Below are 14,999 nucleotides of genomic sequence, written 5' to 3'. Positions count from 1 at the left end.
ACACAGGGAGCCATCGCCACGTGTTTCTTTCAGCTGCCCATTAGCTACTTCTAGCTCTGGGGCTCTTCTGTTCCTGGATCAGCAGTGATCACCAAATGAGTTTGACATTATTTGTTTCCTTCTGCATGTCTTAATTATGGCATTTAGAGGGGGACTTTGCCCCTCTCTGTCTTGTTTACTTGATCGTGTTGGAGGTCCTCCCTTTTGGCTTGAATTTAATTGCTGAATTGTATCTCAGGAACTTCAGCTGGTATTCAGCCACCCCTCGCTTTAAAAGCTGGGTGGAAGTCCATTCCTTCTGCTTGACCTCTGTTGCCTTTTGATTTCCCTAGCAGATCTGCTTTTCTGAAGCTGTTTTCCCTAAAATGGTGTGCTTAATTCCATTCTTGCCCTCTGAGCAGCCTTTTTCGCTCAGTAGAGTTGATGCAATGAAACGAACTTGGAAGATTAATTTGTTATTCTCTAATATTTCCCAATTCCCCAACCTCCCATTTCTTTTTTTTAACAGAAACCTCCCACTGGGCTCTTTTGGAAGAGCTTTGTTTCTCAACTTTTCTCTTAAAGGCTGGCTTCTGGGCTACAGCACAAGTATAATAGCCTTAAGTGTCCTATAATGCTTTCCATTTGCAGGCTCTCTAAGCCTTAGGCCACTATATGCTCACAAGCTCTGTTGGGAATACAGCTGTCTGGGAGATGGAAAGATGGTTATCAGCTAGAACCTTGTGGGTCTGTTCCAACCTTGATGAGTCTATGATTCTCACCTCGAGTACTGTGTCCAGTTTTGGGCACCTCAGCACAAGAAGGACATGGAGGTACTGGAGCAGGTCCAGAGAAGGGCAACGAGGCTCGTGAAGGGCTTGGAGAATCAGCCCTATGAGGAGAGACTAAGGAAGCTGGGGCTGTTTAGTCTGAGGAAGAGGAGGCTAAGGGGAGACCTTATTGCCGTCTGCCAGTACCTGAAAGGTTCTTACAGTGAGAGTGGGGCAGGTCTCTTCTCACTAGTGACAAGTGACTGGACGAGGGGAAATGGCCTCAAGTTGCGCCAGGGCAAGTTTAGGTTGGATATTAGAAAGAACTTCTTTACAGAAAGGGTGGTTAGGGACTGGAATGGGCTCCCCAGGGAGGTGGTTGAATCGCCATCCCTGGATGTGTTTGAGCCGTTTGGATGTGGTGCTCAGGGATATGATTTAGCAGAGGTTTGTTGTTGTGGTGTTGTTTTGTGGTTGTTTTTTAAGAGATAGGCTACCGGTTAGGCTGCGGTTGGACTTGATCTTCAAGGTCTTTTCCAACCTGAGTAATTTATGATTCTGTGATTCTCTGATAGGAAGAAGGCCTTCCAGAGGATGGTCCCCAAAATGGTTAGAAGATTGGAACACCACTCCCAAGGAAAAGGGCTGAGACACCTTGGGGGCATTTATCTGTAGGACAAGTGGTAAATGGCTTTGAAATAAAAGAGGGTTGGTTTGCACTGGGTATTATAAGGAAACTTTAACACTGAGAGCAGTGCTGAAGGCCAGGCTGGATGGGGCCCTGGTCAACTTAGAAAAGCTTCTTTTATGCTTTTAGGAAATTGCAGTTTTTGTTGATGTGCCTTCTGAAATCTACGAGGAGGGAAAGTGAGCGTCTGTACGAATGTAAAGGTTTTGAAGACGCCCCAACAATACTCAGAACCGAATGAAAGATTGAGTGCTTCACGGATCTGCTTTCTCCTGGAAAATGGTTTTTGTTTTGTGAACGTACTGAAGGCTGAGTAATCTTGTTTAGGACTTGGTTCTCAGTTCTCTGGGCAGGTTGGCTTTGAACCTCTTCAATCTCCACGCATAATTCATCCTTCCTGGCAAGTGTTCCCATCTTGGTGCTCCTTGTGAAATCAATAAGTGGAGATAAAGGAGAAAAGCAAGTGCGGGGATCTTTGAGTGAAGGGCAGAGCTGCTGCCTTTGTGGGCAGTCGGAAGAATTGAAATTGGAGCAATTTTCCTCTTCTCAAGCTGCTGTTCTTTTTCTCTGTATTGACTTCTAAAGTGTTGCTCGTTCTCCTGTTTCTGCTAGGAGGTTATTACACTTGGACTCCAGCTGAACTCCAGCAGATGGCTGTTAGGTAAGTGCGTGATCCTGACAGAGAGACCTACAATTTCACTCAAGCATCACAGATGAAATAACATTTCTCTCTGTAAAAAGCTCATATACATTCTCTTAATGTTAGACCTTGTATATTCGATTGTGAAGCAGTCTCACCTACTGAGACATGTTACAGAACTTTAACAGATTATCTCCTTAGATTGTGGAGGATTGTTTTGTAAGCTGAGACTTTCTGTGCCCCTGATTCCTATGGACAGCTTTGGTTTGCATCAAGAATTGCTGTCTCAGCATTGGTTTGAGGCACTGAGTAGATAAGTGAAGCTCGTGAGTTGCATGGCCATTGTATGTGGTTACCAGCTGTCACAGACGTGATAATGCTCTTTTGTCATGAGGATTAAAATTACACCGCTCCCTTCCCTAATGAGTTCGCTATTTAATTATTAGATAAAGGTTAAATGAGTGTATTAAATGTGGTTTAATCAGCCTGCTGATTCAGTTTGATCTGAACCCGGTTTTTGAATTTTAAACGTTTCAATTCTCTCAGTCCTTTTTGTTTAAGCTATTCCAGGGAATGCAGCTGGATTTGTTTGTGTACCTGTTCCCTTTGTGCTGGAGGAAGCACCTCGGGCTGCAGCACTACAAAATAATTACAGTGTTGTGTCACCTGGATCTGCTGCTTTGCAGCGCTTACAGAGCCTGCTCCGTGCAGGACAGCATGGCATTGCTAGGACTTCCCAGAGGGTGTTAGCCCTCTGTGCTGTACCACGAGCATTGTAAAACAGGGAGACTCAATGTGATAGATAAGAGGATGGAGAGTGTTCTGGTTCCTAGTGCTCTGGGTTGGCTTCAGAGCGTTTTGGGGAACATGTTTTAGTGATGGGGATCTTGGAGGTCTTTTCCAACCTTAATGGTTTTACAATGCCTCCACTTCCATCCACAGGCACTTCTTGCTGGGCAGTTCACCTGGAAGTCCTTTATGTGGGGCTAGCTGAACAGTAGGAAGCTCTATGATCTCTATTGGACAGCCTGAAGGTTGTTCAAGGGCTCTTGCAGGTGGGAAGGGTCATTTCATAGAGTTGTTTGAGTTGGAAGGGACCTTTAATGATCAAGTCAACTTAAAGGTTGTAAAGTTCAGCTCTATCAGGTCCCCAGCCTGTGCCACTCCCCGACTTTTACTGTGGGGCTGTTTGGACCAGCTCTGTTCAGACATAATATACTGCTGTAGACATAGCCACTGGGTTTGGTCCTTGCTCTGTCATTTAACAGCTTGTGTGTTTTCATTTCTGCTGTTGATCTGTGTAGGGTCTGGGATCATGGGACAGCTCTGTTTGTGTTGCAGTGTGCAGCAGTATTGCCATTCAGCTTGGTAATAAGTTGGTCTTTGTATGACAGTGTTCTCTGTTGTGGTTTCTCTTGTTGGGTTTAGTACAGAGGTACTACTTTGTCTTCCTTCATTAGAAAATTGCTCCGTAACCCCGTCTGCAGCCTTAAAACTCTATTTTTGTGTTGGCTTTGCCCGTCACAGGGCAGATTCTTTCCCTGCCTCCAAATATTGATGTAATACCGGCAAATTCCATCCCTGCATTCAGTGCGTAAGGTGAAAGGGAAACAAGGGGAATCCAAACAAATTGGTTCACCAGAGAGTTTCAACTACAAGTCCTGGTTGTGAGGCAGCCTCAGTGTCTTCATATGTTGTGGCTGGAACTTGAAGACTTGACAAAAAAATGGTTGTTTTTCTGTTTGTTTGGTCATGTTTCTTGTTTTTGGAGGGAATGTTTTGTTGTTTTTTTTTACTGTTCTTCTGTTGTTTTTTGTTTGGTTTGTTTTTCTGAAGTACGTGACAATGAAACGTGTTCCGTGTGCCTCCAACATGTTGTGGTAGCAGAACCAGGCACAGCTGAGACTAACAGCTAAAATGTGTGAACAGTGAGTATTTTTATTCCCCTTACTGTTGAATAGGAATTTCCCATGGAAGTCTGGATATTCAGTTTCCGTTTACAAACACAGTTTGATCTCCTTGCTGGCTCAGATCCACATGGTAATGCACTATTTCCAACCTCCACGTGCACCTTTCTTGGATGTGATTTCTTCTTTAAACTGCGGACTGAAAGCAGGTCTCTGTTGTTGGCTTTACTCACTTCAATGCTTCTTCATGGTTTGTGCAGTCCAGCGAACTTCTCTCACTGGCAGCTAAATAAAATCAGAAGAGATCTGAGACTTCAGCCTCGTGGTTCTTCTTTGCAACAGCTGGGTGCTTATCAGAGATGTGCACAATGGAAAGGATGTCTCAGATAGCAAAAGTTAAAAGCCACCAGCTTTTTATCTGTGTGAGCAGCGTGTGCTGATTGCTCCAGGTACTGCAAGTTGCAGAGTTGTGTGAAATTACCAAGAAATCACCATTATTGAGGTCATTTTGATATCTTTGAATTGCCTTTCATATATGTGCATTTCTTGCTATGCCCATAATTAATTAAAAATCCCATCATGGCTGAAGGAGCAAGCTGCTACAGACAGCATTTGTGTACCAGGGCCCCGTGGGACTCTGGGGAAGTGACTGCATGGAGCAGCTTTGCATGGAGAGAAGCGCTTGTGTGTAATATTCAGCAAGTGTTTGTGCAGGTCTTCTGTCTGTTCTGGTCAGCCCACCCCATTGGTTGTCGGTGGAGATGCTGATACTAAAAACTAAATCCTACCAAAACTCAATGTTTTGCATAGAAGTCGAGTCATGAGGGTTATTTGGTAGGAATCAAACTGGAGTCTGGATTTGGATTTGTTGTCCTCAGTTGGAATGAATGTGAAGACTGAGCTTGGATCTGAATTAACCCAGTCCCTGCCATCCTTAATGGGATTGCCCCTCTCCAAGTGTCTCTGCATGTAAAGGTTTCTAGGTTTCTCTTTGATGCAGTAGGAGTTCTGCAGAGGCTTTGGAAAGATCTGTTATACAAAGTGCACAGTGCAAAACTGAAGGAGGTGCAGAGCTTCCCTGTGCAGTACGAAATGCAGGCACTTTGGTGGAATACAGTTCTGTTCTCTGTTAATGGAGTCACTGTCCCTGGAAGTGTGCAGGAAGCATGGGGATGTGGCACCTTGGGGTGGGGGGTGGGACATAGCTTAGTGGGCACGGTGGTGATGGTCTGACTGTTGAACCTGGGGATCTCAGAGGTTTTTTCCAACCATAATGATTCTATGAGTGGGCATGTTGGTGACAGGTTGAGGATTGAACTAGGTAATCCTGGTGCTCTTTGCCAACATTAGCGATTCTATGGTTCTGTGAAAGCTTAAAATTTTGGGATCAGGGGAGTGTAGAATCCACTTGCCGTGTGAGCATTCATTCACATGTGTGCATTGTCTCCAAAGTTCTTGTTCCTTAATTATGACTCTGCCTTTGGTGCTGGGGTGTATCCGAGTTGCTCACTGGCAGCCAGTGCTGAGAATTATCCAGGACTGGGATGAAGCTTTTCAGAGAATCACACAATGGTTGGGTTGGAAGGGATCTCAAGGATCACGAAGCTCCAACCCCCCGCCACAGGCAGGGCCACCAACCTCCACATTGAATACCAGCCCAGGCTGCCCAGGGCCCCATCCAACCTGGCCTTGAACACCTCCAGGGATGGACGGGGCATCCACAGCCTCTCTGGGCAGATGTTCCAGCACCTCACCACTCTCATAGTAAGGAGCTTCCCCCTGGTATCCTCTGAAGTATCCTCCTTCAACTTAAAACCATTTCCACTTATCCTGCTGTTATCTTCCCTTTCAAAGAGGTGTCTCCCCTCCTGTCTATAAGCTCCCTCTAGGTACTGGAAGGCTGCAATGAAGTCACCCTGCAGCCTTCTCTTCTCCAGGCTGAACAAGCCCAGCTCCCTCAGCCTGTCTTCATAGAGGGGGTGCTCCAGCCCTCTGGTCATCTTTGTGGCCCTCCTCTGGACCCTTTCCAACAGCTCTCTGTCTTTCTTGTACTGGGGTCCCCAGATCTGGATGCAGTACTGCAGATGGGACCTCACAAGGGTACAGCAGAGAGGGACAGTCACCTCCCTGTCCCTGCTGGCCACCCCTCTTCTGATGGAAGAGGCTGCAGTTGTGCCTCTCCACCCTGCAGCGATCTCCATGAACCTCCTGCGCTGCCTTTTTACCACTGTTCTGCCAAGGAACGGGCCAGCGTGCATCGAGCCTGAACAAATGGCTCATTTGCATGGTTAGTTCATGTGTTTGCAAAGTCTGTTTCATGCTATAAAGCACTGGGCTTCATTTCTGACGAGCAGGTGTTGTGCACGTGGGGAGGCATCGCACCACCAGCTGGGGTAGAGGAGGAATCTGCTACTGGACTGTTGAGTCAGAAGTCATGGCTGGTGTTTGGGAAACTTTGCTTTGAAAAGTTGGCAGAGGTTCTTGGCTTGCAAACGGGATAAGATAATCCTGCTGGGCTTCCTGGGCTTAGAAGCGGTGCTGTGCAGGATCTGTTCCTAGAGAGTTTGGTGATGTAAATTGTGACAGAGGAATAGTGGGCATCCTGGGCTGCTCTGTACATGGATCAGTGTGTTGTTAAGGAGGTACCTCTCAGCCTTTTGCAAAATCTGACTTCGTACTGAACTTCTGAATTTGACTCCAAGCCAGAAGTGTAAGAAACAAAACCCAAACAGCAGAGGAGGGCCGACCCTCAACTTCACACCTCCCTTAGATGGGGAGCCAGGCATTGGGGTGACTTCGGGGATTCCCTAAGCTCCCCCTTGCTCCAGCTCTGCCCTCACCAAATCCAGAGGCAACAATACCAATTGTTACTGTAGCAGAAGCTGGGGCGGTCTTGGAAAGCCCCAGTGATGCTGTATTCTGAACAGTGAAACTCTCAGAGGCATTGCAGAGCTGTGGGAGTTGTACACAGCAGGAGCCCAGGAGGAGGTGGTGTCAGATGCTGTACGGCACAGTAGGTCAGTGTTGCCAAGTGGTACTTGTGACGCCCTAGAAGCAAAGCACAGCTTTGTCTGTTCACTGACCGCTGCAGCGTTGTGCTCTGCCTTCAGACTGGCGTGTGATGGTTGAAATGAGCACGGAGCATTGCGCTGCTCTGATCTGGCAAAGCTCTGAGCTGTGAATCCTGTAACACAAACATGCTGAGTAACTGGTTGGATTGCTGTGCTGCAGGTGGGTTCAGATACATAAAGTGAGATGGGAGTGTATATACTGACAGTGGCTTTCCACTTCTGCTGCATCTTTTCTTTCCAGATTACCTCAAAGATGAACTAGGAGAAGGTGTCCAGTGCAAGGATACCTTCAACTCTAAACAGAATTTCAAATGCCAGAGCTGCATCACCAGAGTACAAGAAATAAGCATCCCTCTCCTCCTTCCTTTTCTTCTTTTCTTCTTAAACCGTGCAGTTTGGCTCTGATGGGAGAAGCCAGGAGGGCTTCACAAAGAGTTCTAGCCTGCTCCTGGCACATCCCACTTCCACACTCAGGTTTTATTTTGGAGTTTGAAAGCTATAAAATAATTGAAGCCAGACCAGCAAGAGATACTGGATTATTATCGTTGCTTTTTTCATGTCTCCTAACTCGTCAGTTCCCAAATAAGTTCCATGGTAGTGTGGGGCTATGGGCATGGCTTGGCACGAGTGTCTCCTTGAATTCCTATCCAAGTGGGATGGTTGAGGGGACCAGATGGATCGACTCTGTGTAATTAAATCCTTTGGTCTTGTTACAGGCAGATTTGTAAGATGCTTTACATCCTGCTGAACAGGAAGTTGCTCTTGATTGCATTCCTAGCCTCAGTTGCTATTTGTAGCATTCTATTGAGATCCCCTGTGAGTTCCTGAGGAATGCTGCAAACCAGAGCAGATGAAGCGAATTCCCTGAGGTTGTACAGAAGGTCTGAGACACAGCTGGGAATAAAGCCCCAGCCACCCGACACCCCTCGCTGTAACTGCTGTACAGGAATTTCCTCCTAGTGTGCTTCTAATAGAAACTGCGGGGCCAAATTAAGTGGGCAGATTGCAATCACTGCTGCTGAGCTATCCCAGCTGTAGGATTACTGCAGCCCTGTGCTCTTTGCTACTAATTTGGGAAGTTTGCTGTCTTTTTCCCTCCAGTGCTCCACCTTGCTGCATTCCAGGCTCCTCCTTGTGGGAAAAGAGCTCAAATGACCATGAAGAGCCCAGATGTTGTATCTGGAGGGCAGGAAGCACGAGGCAGCTACCCCTGGTTTGCATAGCTAAGAACAAGGAGAGCATCAGTGACCACCTACATTCAGCTTGGTGGGCAGATGAAGGAGGCGCACAGAGCAGAGGGCAGGCAGGAAGCTTGCTGGATTTATTTCTCAGTATTTCCCTTTATTATTTGCCTTACAGGAGTGCCTGCAGGCCTGAAGGGAGTTCAGGACCCTGTTAGAACATGGGCTGGGCATGAAGTGAATGTGAGATTCCAGATGCTACAGGTGAATATGAGATTAAGTTAGTATGGGGAGCGATAGGAAGGAAGGCAGCAGCTGTGTGACATAGGCCAGCAATAAACAGTTTAGTGAAGTTGGGATTGTGCCAGGAGTCAGGTTGTTATCTGCTCCTGGCACAGTGATTTCAAGTCAGCAGTAGTGAGTGGGAGATCACACGTGGGCTTCTGGGGGACTGGAGAGTGTCTGGATGCCAATGTCTCTCATTATGGGAGGGTTGGAGAGGGTACGGAACAACATGATCAAAGTACCTTTTGTTCCCTGCAGCGTAGATGATAGTAATGTTGCTATGGTCACAAATCTTCCTCAAATTGCTGCAGCCAATTCATGAATTTCCTTTTTTTATTACATCCTAATGTTGAAAATTAGCCAGGCTGCCAGAAACCTCTCCCAAGGAAAACTCTGCTGTTGGTGATGTCGAGAGCTGCACCCGAGCTGAGGGCAGGTAATGAGAGTTACTGTGTGAGGGAGATGCTGGAAGGAGAATTTCTTGCTGGTATGATTTTGGGATGCGTTTGAGGCTGAAGTAATTAAATTAATCCCAAATATCTAACTGCTCACTGACATCCCATGACTGCCTATTAATTAATTACTCTTGTCTGCGGGGTATTTGGAATACCAGGATACCTGAGCCGTAGGCACTCTGATCCTGTAAGTGTATCCCGCTCTGCTCTGCTCCCTGCGGTGCATTCTCCGGAAGCCTTGGGGCCACGCGGATTCCTCATCCCATGCACAACAGCAGGGATTCCAGAGCTGGGCTGTGACATCTCTGGCAATACCTCCTGCTGCCGCAGTGCCTGCAAGGCTTTATTTTATCCTTCTGTCTGCAGCTTTGCTCGCTCACAAAGGAGCTTGTACTGTACAGCATGTCTCAGGCAGCCCAGCCAAACAAGTGACCCTTCAGCAGCCTTCAGTTCTTTGAGACCTGAGCACCAGGGGGTGAGGGACTTGTGTTTGCTTTTCTGCCTGTTCTCAGTCAACCATTCATTCCATCTCTCCTGAAATCACTCGGCCAGCAGAACTCCTCCTGGCTTTGTGGGCGGAGAGGAAAGGAGCAGGGAGAAAGTTGGCCTTGGTTGCTCCACAGCTTTCCCCACTGGTGGTTTGGAGATGCTCATGTTTTGGGATGCTGGTGCTTTGTCTGACAGCTCCCGAACTCATCTCTGGGGTTGCATTAGGACTTTGTTACCCATCCCCCTGTCACTGACTGACTGCTTCCAGTGGCCCTGGACAAATGGTTTATCTCTTTCTTGCCTTAATTTACCTAATTACTGCTTCTTGATATGTAGAGGTTCAGGTAATCTGTGTCGTACATCTAAGGTAGTGATGGTGAAGCTCTCTTGTCTTACAGCAATGTAAACAGCAACACCCCTGTCTGCCATGTTTAATGTGGCGGCTCACAGGTGAGGACTCGCCCATTTCAGCACAGATACAGCAGGTGGACAGTTGGACTAGAGGATCTTAGGGGTCTTTTCCAGCCTTACTGGTTCTGTGATTGAATACCCCTTACCGTGTCCCAGCAGGCTGGTCAGCTTTATGGTAACCCCTGGGAGCTGCAGGAAAAGACAAGGCTATGCTGGACAGGGTGGGAGCACTGCAGCAGCATCTGGGCTCATCAGTGCCGAGGTCTTTTGTCCCACATCCAGGGCGAGTTCTTTCATTCACCCAATAAATCATGAGCGTTCTCCTACTGGATTTGACAGAGGAAATTTATGTCTGGAAGAAGTCATAAAGAACCCCTTCCCCCACAGCTGACTTCCTAAACGACTTCTCTTTTTCCCCTGCCTGACATTTTTCTTGCCATTATACAAAACTATGCAGATGAAGTGTCACAAATGCACATTGAGAAAGACCACCTCACCGCCCTTCTGCCACTAAATCATCTTCAGGGCTGCAGGACGTGGTTTTGCTCAGTATCTTTCATAAAGATTTCCTGTACTGCCCCCTCTGTGTGCCATCAAATGTAGATAATGAATACTGCAGATCCTCCTTTTGTGTGTGTGGAGGAGGAATGGGGATGTTTTTCTGGGGAAGGGTCATGAGGAGGTTTTCCCCAGTTCTGTTCATGGGATCAATGTTCAGCGTTCTTATTCTGTATTTCAGCCCTATCACTGTTACCTTGATTGTTCTGAAATTACTTATTTGAACGAGACGGAGGTTCATTATGATCATTGGCTCTGAAACCATGGAATCACACAACGGTTGGGTTGGAAGGGACCTCAAGGATCGTGAAGCTCCAACCCCCCACCACAGGCAGGGCCAACAACCTCCACATCGGCCCGGGCTGCCCAGGGCCCCATCCAGCCTGGCCTTGAACACCTCCAGGGATGGACGGGGCATCCACAGCCTCTCAGGGCAGCTGTTTCAGCACTTCAGCACTCTCATAGTAAAGAACTTCCCCCTGACATCCAACCAAAATCTTCCCTCCTTCAACTTAAAACCACTTTCCCTTGTCCTGCCATAATCTTCCCTTTCAAACAGCTGACTCTTCTCCTGTTTATAGGCTCCCTTCAGGTACTGGAAGGCTGCAATGAGGTCACCCTGCAGCTTTCTCTTCTCCAGGCTGAACAAGCCCAGCTCCCTCAGCCTGTCAAATTATCGCATTAGGTATCTGTAATTAGTATTCTTATTCTGGTCTTGCAGTGTCCTGGGGTTTTTAGTGAGCAGAAGTGAATCTGGATGCCTGCACTTTCTGTTGTGGATACCTGAGTAGGGAGCATAGTGCTTATGGACCTTCAGGGTCTAGCAAAGAATGGGTTCAGAGGAAGCCATGGCATGGATCCCATGGAACCATGTGGCAGGGAGACAGCAACCACTGAGAGCTTTCTGTCCCTGGGATTAATATTATACTGTTTGAAATAAACAATTGTAATCACTTTATAAAGAGTTAAGTGAGTACAGGGAAGAGAGACCCACCAGGGAGATGGACCAGGAACACAGGTTTGGAGAGTAATCTGAGCAACAAACAGATGTGGGTAAGGTGGTGTTTCTGCTTCTGTCTGTGCTGCCTGAAATCCTTTGGAAAAAGGAAAACTGCTCCAGCATGGTGGGTCCTGCTTGTGTTGACAGAACAATTTTCACTCTGTTACAAGATCCTGTTACAATGAAAACTATTCTTTTCCCTTCTGGCGTTTCTCTTATGGCCAAGGCGGTTTTCTCTTCCATCAGGCAGAGTGAAAGCTCTTGTAATGGTTACTGACAGTGTCGTGGGCTTTGATGAGCTGTGGCATAACTTGATCCTCCCTTAATGCAAAGCACAGGCAGTGCTGTAGTGATCAGCTGCAACAGGATCTCTGCACCCAGCAGAAACTGTAATGGAGATTGGGAGCGGGTGTTGGCAGTGACACCAGAGAGAAGGGAGGAGGGGATGGAGAGGGCTTGGGAAGGAGCCAGAAATCAGAGTAAGGGCAGCATTAGGAATGGGATGAGAAGTGCCTGGGGAAGGAATGAGGACAGGTGGCTGGAGCTGCCTGGTGAAGGGAAGGTGACCTGTGCTTTCCATCCCTGTAGCTGAAACTACTAGTTCTGCATTTGTCCTTAACAAATTAAGAATATGTGTCATCTCTGCAAGGTATGGACGGTGCTGATGGATCCAGGTGCTGGCTGCACTTCTGCCTTTGCATGTTCTCAGAAGTAAGCAAAGAGCCTGCTTTCATCTCCCGTATCTTCTCCAGTTCTGTGCATTTGCAAGTGCTTGACAAAAATACTCTGTTCTTTGTTGCTTTTCCAGCACCAGAATAAGCATGAAGGGATGAGCCAGACTATTGTCTGCGTTAAGCATTGATGATGCAAATTAAAAGCTACATTCAAGCTTTAGACATTGCTTCCCGGGAAAAAAGCTGTGACTTGGAAAGAGTATTAGAGCCACGTTACGTCTATATGGGACACTTCAAAACTGAAATAATCAATTTGCAGCAGCAAGCTGTTTAGTTCAGAGTCACTGGATTAGCACACTGTGAGCAAGGGAATACGTTTCCATCTCCAGCTGCCTGTGTAGATGCCTGGAGCTTTGTAAGGAAATTTTCCACAGTCTGATGCACGCATTGTAGAAATAAGGGCAAACTTTGCTGCTGTTGTGAAACAAACTTTTCCTTCTTATTTCAATCTCTGACCAAAAAAAGGTGTCGGGGTTTGTGCCATCATGCCTGAGTCTTCTCTGAGCAGTGCAAGGAGCTTCCAGCCTTTCCCTGGGCTCAGATTTCCAGAAGCTTTGCATGTTCTTAAAAACAACAACAGCAACAGAGTACGGTTAAGGTTGAAGTTGCAGTGGTGCAGCTTCCATCTGGGAACTGTTTTAGTTTTAATTTGGAAAAACATACTATAAAACGTCCCATAAAACCAGATTGTCCTTCCCAATATACTGGCAAATGATTCTCATCAGCCTCTTCAGGCTCTCTGCTTTCATGTGTTTAAGCTCCGCGGTACGTTCAGGGAGAGAGTTACTGTGGTTTTCAATAGAGGGTCATACATAAATTTCCACAATGGATCACTTGGGGAAGATTAATACAAAGAATGTGTTAATAACAACGAATTGGAAGTCCTTGTAGATTCTGCAGCACTTGCTTTGCACAGGTAGCTTAGTGACCGTAAAGTTGCTGTCTGGTTTTGCTTGTAAATGGGATGTACGCAGAGGGCCTCCTTATAACTTGGGAAGCCGTAGATGAGCACAGATACTCCCACCTTCCTGTGGAAGTGCTGCTGGCACACAAGTGTTTGCCCTGAGCTAACAGGGCTGCAAACTGACTCTCCATCCTCTCTTGCTGTTGCCTTGCAGTGAGAGCTAAAGGGCTGTGTGCCAGGAGCTCACCAGTAGTTTGCTGCTGTCCAGATGCATTGGTCAGTTTACTGCATGTCAGCTTTTGTTCCCTGATTTTGTTTTGCTGGTTTTGCATCTTAGTCTCCTCACAGCACAGTTGAGTTTGTGGTAGGGTCAGGACTTAGCAGTGCAAGAACTGACCAGGACGTTTTCCAAAGGGCATCGTGGATTTCCCAGGCTTTGATTTTGATGTTCTTATTCCCAAGCCTTTCAGTGCTCCCACTTCTCCATCACCCTCAGGAAGATCACTTGCTTGAGTCATTTCTTTGTGATGGGATCTCATGGAGACCCCTGCTGCCAAAAGGAAGGAGCCCAAAGGACCAGCAGCGTCAAACTGCATCTTCGTCCTTCACAGCGCTCCCCGTCTCCTCATTATATGCTGCTCTCAGTGCGTGTAGCTCAGCTGCTCCTGGGTTTGTGCAATATGGGATTTAATGGGCTGTGGATACGGAGAGGTAGATATAGACAGCAAGGTGTCTGGGAGTGTCTCCCTGCTGTTTTTCATCGGCCCCTGAGATACCACAGGGTGTGCAACTGCTTGCCATCTCCTTTGTCCCAAGCTGTACCTGTTTGGGGGATTGCTGGAGACTCTGAGGGAAAAAAAACAACTGCTTTTGGGCAACATGAAATCCTGATTATGGAAATATCACAGCAGGCATTTATCTTCTGCTCGCTCAGAAATCCTGCTGGGAGGGATCCACGCATGAACACAAGGATGTTTAAAGAGAATTTTGCTGAAATGCGCTTGTTGGGATGCTCATGTGAAACTGGTGCCTTCGTGGCTAAAATCGATGGTTTTGCTTGCAAAGCAGCATCTGTGTGCTGAGTAACTTCTATGGATGAGCGAGATGTTGAGATCTTTATCCAAAGGAACGCGTGTCCTTAATTAGAGCAACAAAACAAAATGCAGATTATGGTAGGCAATGAGAGAAAGGAGATCAGTGCAGATTTCGTCTGGGGAAGGTAAATGGTGACGTTCTTAAGCATCTTCCAGTCAGTATTTCCCTATGGGAATAGATGGTTGTTGGCAAAACCTCTCTGCAGTTTGACCAGCAGTTCAATGATGGGTGGAAATAGTCGTTATTAAAAGCTTGCCAGGTGCTCTGTGTTTGAAAACCTTATTTTCAGTCGCTTATATTTTGTCAAACTTGGTTTGGGCGAGTTGTCTGCAAAAAGGATGTGCTTCTTGGGAGCGCTCCAGTGAAAACAATTGGGCTGTTGTGGAGAACGAGGCTGAGAAAATACACAGTTCTTACAGTGAAAAAAAGAAAGCTGAAAGCACACTGACCATTTTTTCCCTTCTGAGCTGCCTTGTCCCCGCTCTTGGGATCCATGACTTGATGTTTGGCAGATGGCTCTTGTGCAGTTCCCATGCAAATGCACCAAAGTTGAGCCAGTTTGGAAATGTGCTGGGGAATAGGGGCAGGGAGTTGGAGCAGGAGGGAGAGAAGCTGTGTTGCTTAAGCATCGCTGAATGCCTCCCTCGAGTTGGATCCTCTCCTTGCTGCTGTTACAGTGCATGTGATTTTGGGAAGCTGCTGGAAGCACATTTCAGGAGTATCGTTCTCAAAGCACTGTGTGCTTTTTGGAGACCCTGTATCTAGTTGTGCAAGGTTAGCGGGGCTTGTGCTCTGTGTGTATGTGGAAATATATGTGTATATATAGTTGTAC

The 14,999-nt window shown here is 46.9% G+C and overlaps 1 protein-coding gene across 17 annotated transcripts in view; it reads left to right on the top strand.

Annotated features, from left to right (window-relative positions):
* EXTL3 (exostosin like glycosyltransferase 3) overlaps positions 1-14,999 on the top strand; it is a 115,547-nt gene that overhangs the window by 49,174 nt on the left and 51,374 nt on the right. The window contains exon 1 of one of the 17 annotated variants that reach the window (XM_072330898.1): positions 2,050-2,098. The exons of the other annotated variants lie outside the window; for them this stretch is intronic. The gene's annotated coding sequence lies outside the window, so the exon portion shown is untranslated. Of the gene's footprint in view, positions 1-2,049; positions 2,099-14,999 lie in introns of those variants that run through there. 17 annotated transcript variants of the gene reach the window in all.

Source organism: Excalfactoria chinensis, chromosome 3, assembly GCF_039878825.1.
Source record: "Excalfactoria chinensis isolate bCotChi1 chromosome 3, bCotChi1.hap2, whole genome shotgun sequence".
Taxonomy (NCBI): domain Eukaryota; kingdom Metazoa; phylum Chordata; class Aves; order Galliformes; family Phasianidae; genus Excalfactoria; species Excalfactoria chinensis.
The sequence above is the reverse complement of the archived record's forward strand: the minus strand, read 5'-3'. Positions and strand labels throughout refer to the sequence as shown.